The 7,637-nt window shown below is 41.6% G+C and overlaps 2 non-coding genes across 2 annotated transcripts; both read left to right on the top strand.

Annotated features, from left to right (window-relative positions):
* The first annotated feature begins 3,250 nt into the window (after positions 1-3,250).
* Positions 3,251-3,353, top strand: LOC119432051 (U6 spliceosomal RNA). Its single transcript, XR_005188124.1, has one exon. It is a non-coding gene; the product is annotated as a U6 spliceosomal RNA (small nuclear RNA).
* A 1,779-nt stretch (positions 3,354-5,132) lies between these two features.
* LOC119432050 (U6 spliceosomal RNA) lies at positions 5,133-5,235 on the top strand. Its single transcript, XR_005188123.1, has one exon. It is a non-coding gene; the product is annotated as a U6 spliceosomal RNA (small nuclear RNA).
* Positions 5,236-7,637: the final 2,402 nt, after the last annotated feature.

Here is a 7,637-nt window from a genome sequence, read left to right as displayed (position 1 = left end):
CGGCACGATGAAAGCGCCAGCACGCCGCCGTGGAGAAAGTGGCGCTACCATAGCTTACGTCAAAGAATCGGCGTTTCTGGTTTTGGTTTTGAATAAGCGATTTAGCGACTACGATGGTTTCGTAGTACCACACTTTTAAAATTGTTTGCACCCTTTGAGGCTTATCTTGTCCCACAAGGATAATCGTCACCTGCCTTGCTTGAGTTTCCTTCCTTGAAAACTCGTCGCTCGCAGCTTTCCAGTCGAGAATGCTATGCCATACTGATAACGGTTATGCCGTTATGGTTATGGTTATGGTTCTTTTTTTTTTTTTTTTTAGCGGTTATGCCCATGGAGGAAGGAAAATTTTCCCATCCTCCATGGTTATGCCGTTCGTTACTTGGAAGTACCGGGCTCGCAGCGTTAAAGAAAGGGAATGCGGTCGAGACAGATGACAATTATCGTTGTGCGACAAGATAAGACACAAAGGGTACAAACTTTTTTAAGAGTATACTTAGACCATGGTGGAAGGGGAAAAAGTCGCATTTTCGCCAGAACTGCGTAGCACCATTGCCATAGCAAATTTTTATCGCATTGCGAGAGGAAAAACTACGAAGTAGTTTTATCGACCATATAAATTCGTAAACATTCGCTTACTAACAAAATGAACAAGCTTGGTGTCACGCGCGCGCACAAGCAAACATGAACTGAACATGAAAATGCAAATTGGGTGTGCCGTGTAGTGTACAAACAGTATCGAGTGCAATGAATATTAACATGTGCATCCAATGGACAAACCTGCGCAAAAACCGAGCGCAGAAAAGTACGAAAGAACGCGCGGACACCGGCGCGTGTGGAAGAACTTGCGGCATGGTAATACCGTCATTGATAAATTTTTTAGGAATGCTCAGCCAAGACGACCACAATGCGTTCATCATCCCGATTATGACTCGAGGTGCAATTCGAGTGCCGACACGAATACACTTATCATGTTTAGTTCTACTGGAGTGACGTCCGGAGGGCACCAAGTATAGTCAGATTTTGTTAAGTTTATCAGGTCATGGTAAATAAGATGAATTGAACTTCGAGCAGGTCAACTTCTGCATGCATGCATACCAACAGCAAGTGTTGGTATGCATGCTGTAGGGTGCGAGTCGCAGTTACGCTGTCGTACCTTGAATACTTTTTGTAATATAAACCGGAGCGCACTGCTTTGAATCTTTTCGATTGCCAAGTTTAAATATTGTTGATGGGGGTTCCATCCTATGCTGCTGTATTCTAATAGCGGCCTAACCATAGTATTATAAGCAGTTAATTTCACCGAGGTGGGGGCGGTCGCTATAGTTTTCTTCGCGAAAATCTGAGTTTGAACGCGTGTGCGCAAACGTTATTGATGTACAGGGTGTCCCAGCGATCACGCAGGACGATAAAAAAAAAAAGAGAGAGAGAGAGAGAGAGAGAGGAGCGGCGTTACGCGAAGCAAACCTAGCGCGTATTGTTTTCGGTATAGTGTAGTAGCCGCCAGTAATTTATTCGTTACTGAGATTTAATCAGCTCATTGTGATTAATTATCTAACTCGAGAAGTATTGTTCTAATTGTCAAAGTGTCAATGAGAAAATTGTAGAGCACCATGAAAACCCCCAGATACAGCTTTCTGTTGCTCAGTACGTACTACATAAAAGTGTTTTTTCGAGCGCGAAAGAAGCCCGCGAATACACGCAAAGTGCCTCGAGGGACCAGTCGCGCGGCAATAATTAAGCACAATGAGCTGATTAAATCTCAGTAACGAATAAATTACTGGCGGCTACTCCACTGTACTGGAAACAATACGCACAAGGTTTGCTTCGATCGCGTAACGCCGTTCCTTTTTTTTTTTTTTTTAAATCGTGCAGCGTCCAAAAAGTTATTTCCAGCCTGTACTGGTATATGCGAACAACATTGTGATGTGCGGTTTTACTGGCTACTTTTAAAGGCTGCTCGGATATTTAGCGTTTTCTGAGATGCCGTGGTCCGTAAACTTTATTGGTCGAGTCGATAATACAGTACATCCCATTTCAACGATCTTGCAATTGTGACACCTACGCGTACATATTTGACTGAGTCAACTCGTTCCAAAGAAGTATTAATCAATTTATGTGTGAAATTTAAGGGCTCTTTCTTATGTGTTGTAGTCCTACACATAGTTTTCTGTGTGTTAATTTGCGTGCCCCATTTTTTGCACCAGGTAACAATGTTTTCTAGAGACTAGTTAAGCTTTGTCTGTTCAGGTGTGTAAATGAGGCAGTCGTCCGCAGAAAGCCTTATTGTAACCCTTGGTTCCATACATGTCTAGACGTTAATATATCGAAGAAATAGAGTTGGCCCCAGAACCGATCCCCGGGGCACACGGAAAGTAACATCAAGATGGTCTGATTCAGCATTAATTACGCTAACAAACAGGGACCGATTCGAGAGGTATTGATTCGAGAGGTATATTGATTCGAGTTTGAAGATTAGTAAAGTTAGTAAAGTGTGTAGAACGCGGTCAAAAGCTTTCAAAAAGTCTATAAAAATTACGCCAGTCTTGAATCGATTATTGCAGCAAAGTCGTGTATAATTTCTCAAAGTTGAGTAACAGCTGAAAGCTCTAGCCTGAAGCCGTGTTGTCTGAAGTATAATAGGTTATTTTCTTCCAGATAAGTTTCGATAGCCATATGTTCCATTAGTTTTCAACATGTGCTCAAGGTTTACACCCTATTCCAGAAGTAACATGGAGCAATGGAAAAACTCGGAAAAGATGGCGCGCAGTATACTATCGCATAATCATGTGAACACGGGCTTCATGCTCTCAACACTTGAGGCGTGACTACGCTGGACGTGACGCCGTGACATTTGTTATATAATGCCCACTGTTCCCATTGCCGCTTCAAATACCACGCTAGTGGGTTTTACTTCTTGTTCTGGCACCACGCTTTGAATTTACGCGGCTTTTGTATTAACTGAAGCGATACCCACGAGAGGGCGGCACAAGCGGAAGCGCCGAAATGGGACGCCGTCGCGGTTCGCTCTTTGCAGATGTAAATCATATCGCATAAGAATTGTGTTCCTGAAATTAAATTGTCGTTTGCATAACAGGTCATTGCTAATATCCCTAACACCTGTAACACATTACATCGTGTGTGAATTCTTAGCCGGTGTGGCCTCAAATCTTATGATATTACATAACTCTCACCGTTGCTTCGGTAGGGCCGAATTCATGGCTATATATAGTTGAACGAAGGACTGGTTGGTGTACTTCCAAAGTACATATACTAAAATTGGAACGATACAGAGAAGATTAGCATGGCCCCTGCGCAAGGATGACACGCAAAATCGTGAAGCGTTCCACATTTTTTCGTGCTTTCCAGCACTGAAATAAAACATTTAACCGGATTTTTTCTTTGCGCGTGAACCGCTCACATTTTTTTTCCTACTTTCCAGATTGAAAGAAAATAATTACTGTTAGGAAAACTGATTTTTTTCATTGCACGAATCTCTGGCAGCACCATTATGTTTCCGAATGTCTCGCACGCAAAGCTCGAAAATATAACAACCAATGAATCTACGGCGAGATCATTTTTAAGTTTTATGGAATTTTAAAAAATCGCCGCTGGCTGGTAGCATAAACATTGTCCTTGAGCTGTATTATTTGAAGAGGCGGACATTACTTCCACGAGAAATCTAAACACACATTGATCGAACTGAACGAAAATTCACCAATTATTAGCTTCTTAATTAATTACATTACGGCACATATTAAAATTTGCGAATTGTGACCGGTGAGGTTGCAAGACGTACGTATCCACTTGAAATGAATTTCCAGGATTGCACCAGTTTCCAGATATTATTTAGGAAACTGTAGGACGAAATACATGGGCGTTCCAGTTACTTATGTGCTTCAATGCATAAAAAAGCGTTTTGTGGAAAAAGTAAGTAGGACAACAGTGCATTTTTACGGCGACTTTGACGGCGCATATCTAGAAACTGGTGTCATTCTGGGAATTCGGTCCAAGTGGATACTCCTTGTAAGCTCACCACCGACAATTTGTAAATTGCAGTATGTGCCATAAAGTAATTAGGAAGTTAATTTTTATTAATTAGTTTATGTGTCTCATTTTTCGTGCTAGTAATGTCCGCCTCTCGGAATAATCCACCTCAAGGACTATAATTATGCTATATCTGCAATATAGCCAATTTATAAAAGTTCCGTAAAACTTAAAAATGATCACCTGAATAAAGGGATGCAATCAATCAAAAAGCACAACCCAAATCACCTGAGAGTAGAGAACTGCAATGATCGAGCTGTTTTTAATTGAAGGCGTACTGATATCATTTGCAAACATATGGTTCTCCATTTTCGTTCGGGGTGCAAGAGAGCACATCTCCCACACTCCACGGTGTTTGGGGACTGAGGGGGGGTTTCAGATGCGTGTTTGCACTTGTGTTACTCCAATGCCCCATTTCTTTAAAATAAGAACAAACATCGCTGTATGCGTTGTTCGAGAAGTTATGGTTATACATGTGATGTAATTTTACAACGCCACAGGACCACAGTCGAGACTTTGAGAACCGCTGTAACAAAATTACTTTGGATTGCATTCTACCGTGGGTGGTGATCCACGATCCCAACCATGGGGACCACAATTTTTTTTTGTTCCTTGATCCTGAACATGCATGTTGAAAAATGATTAAATAACGTCCGAAAATTCTATGAAAATATTAATTGATAACATTTGCTCCATGAACAATTCACAAGTTGCAATGCCGCCCATTCCAATCCGAAAACAGCTCGTAGGACATGGGCATTTTACTGCCTTTCAATTTACGCGGCATGTGTGTTAACTGATGCAATGCCCACTAGATGGCGGCACAAGCAGAGACGCCGTAGTGGGACGCCGTCGCGGTTCGCTCTTTGCAGATGTAAATCATATCGTATAAGAATCGTACTCCTTGAAGTAAATAGTCGTTAGCATAACAGGTCATTGCTAAGATGCCTAATACCTGTAAATCAATACAGCATGTGTGAATTTTTAACCGTCGTGGCCTCAAATCTTACGATATTACAGAGCTCTCACCGCTGCTTCGGTAGGGCCGAATTCGTGGCTATATATAGTTGAACGAAGGACTGGTTGGTGTACTTCCAAAGTACATATACTAAAATTGGAACGATACAGAGAAGATTAGCATGGCCCCTGCGCAAGGATGACACGCAAAATCGTGAAGCGTTCCACATTTTTTTCTTCTTTTCAGCTTGAAACAAAATTATTACTTTTAGGAAACTTCTATTTTTTAAAGCTTCTGTATGCTCTTTGCACGAAGCTCTGGCAGCACAATCATGTTTCAGAATGTCTCATTCTGCAATACAAACATAAGCGCACGAAAACCTCAAGAAATAAATCACAACTAATGAATATATAGTGTCATCTGCCTGAATAGAAGGATTCAGTCAATCAATACAACCCAAAGCACCTGAGAATAGAGAACTGTAATGATCGAGCTGTTTTAATAAAATGCGCACTGACATATTACTTGCAAGCATGATTTTCCATTTACTATTATCGTTGGGGGCGAGGGTTGGGGGCAGAATGAATTGTTCAGGTCTGTGTTTACACTTGTGTTTCTCCAATGTCATATTTCTTTAATATTAGGAGAAACATCGCCGTGTGCGAAGTTCGAGAAGTTATGCTTATACATGCGATGCAATTTTACAACGCCACAGGACCACAGTCGGATTTTGGGAACCGCTGTAACAAAATTACTTTGGATTTCGTTCTACCGTAGGTAGTGGTCGACGGCCCCAACCACGGTGCCCTCAATCTTTTCCCTAATCCTGACCGTGTATGTCGAAAAGTGATTAAATAGCGACCGAAAGTTTTGCTCGCGTTCGCAACGAACGCGCGCGGCGTTGGTGACTGTTGCCAGGGCCTCTGGGGGCGACTACCAGCCATCCTTCGAAAGTTAACTTCTTTCCAGATATTCTACTCGGCAGCTTTGTACTTTTGTGCTAAAACGCTGCACACTTCCCAATCATCGCCATGTTCTTTTAGTTTTGTGAACAGCAAATTTCTATGTTGTCGCGCGTGCATTGATTTGTCTTGTTCTTGCGCTCTTTTGTTATTTCCTTGTATTGGAAAACGTATTGTCACAGGTGATATCTCCTATTTTTCTACCCACTCCTGCCTATACGCGCAGAAGTCGGCAGTACCTTTCGTATAAATAAATAAATAAATAAATAAATAAATAAATAAATAAATAAATAAATAAATATCGCGAAACGAGTACACGTATAGAGCTGCGCTCAAATTTCGCATTAGGGAGTATCGTAATTGTGGGTGAATTTTTTTTTCTTTTTTTATAAGCATCTTCTAATCTCATGCGATGTTTTTGTTTACATCTACAAAGGTCACACAACCTTTATCTCGTACAATTTTTATGGCTACGCAGCCCGCCACTCGCAGCTAGGCTATGCCAAAATGAATTAATACACCAAATTGGGCGCGGACCCCTCAGGATTTAGTCTCTCAATGTGCATCGATGCACATCTGTTGTGAGACGTCTACGCAGCGATGTGAAAAGCATGAAAGAATGGCAGGTTCGTGCAAGTGACCACGTTATGTGCATCTTGGGCCTGGCACGTGCTCATTAGCATGTGCATCGCATGTGAAGTCAAGTTTATTTACAACATGCACAAAGTACAGTGTGCATGTTACAGTGTGCACTATACACATAGCAGTCCCGCGGCCTGCGCTGGCGTGTATTTTTGGTTTCGCATGCTCTAAGTGATATCATACTACACACAGTAATCTTAAAAATACATTTCTGCAACAAGAAGCGCCAATGACAGAAGAACCCTACGGGCGCGCCCGGAAAATTAAACGCGAGAGAGCCACTCAGCCACATGTGTTGAGGCCACAAACACAAGGTTAGAGTAGTTCCCTTTCGAACCTGGAAAAAATACGCAATAAAAGGATTTCGAATCCTTTATCATTCTTACAATGAAAATTGATAAATGCTAAAGGTGCAAAAAAGTTCGGTCAAATGCTCCCGTCGAGCGTTGATTCAACAGATTCTTATATCCTGACAAAGAACATTACGGAGAAGCAGCCCTCGAGATCCGGACCGAACCTCTACACTTCAGCGTCGGCAGCAGTATTTATAGGCCCGAAAAAAAGGACCGCTTCTATGGAAAAGCGTCTGCCTTTTGCAGAAAAGAAGTTATGATCTGGCAGCACTTTTATTAACAACTTAAAATTGTTGGCATTCTACTAACGTATTGCACATATCTGTTTATCAAAAATGATATGAAAGCACAGTATTTTGTAAATAAAAATGTTTTAACGATGGTCAAAGAGGCCTGTGCGCGTGAACTTTACAGTGTGTACATATATGTTCTTAGGGAACTGTAATATTGAGTTTCGTTTGAAACAAACGGGCAGATACTGAAAAAAAAAAGTTCGTGTTACGCTAATTCTTGTTATTATAGACACGTACTTCATGCGCATACGTAAATACAGCGGTAATCTCTGAGGAGACTTTCATACGACTTGCTACCTGCATTGCATCAACTGAGCACTTTACGTGACTTTACGTAACTAGATTTCGATGCTTGCGTTTGTACATTTCGCGATGCCTGCAATCG

The sequence above is a fragment of the Dermacentor silvarum genome, chromosome 10 (assembly GCF_013339745.2).
Source record: "Dermacentor silvarum isolate Dsil-2018 chromosome 10, BIME_Dsil_1.4, whole genome shotgun sequence".
Classification (NCBI taxonomy): Eukaryota; Metazoa; Arthropoda; class Arachnida; order Ixodida; family Ixodidae; genus Dermacentor; species Dermacentor silvarum.
Note: the sequence above shows the minus strand (reverse complement) of the source record. Positions and strands in the feature narration are given on the sequence as shown.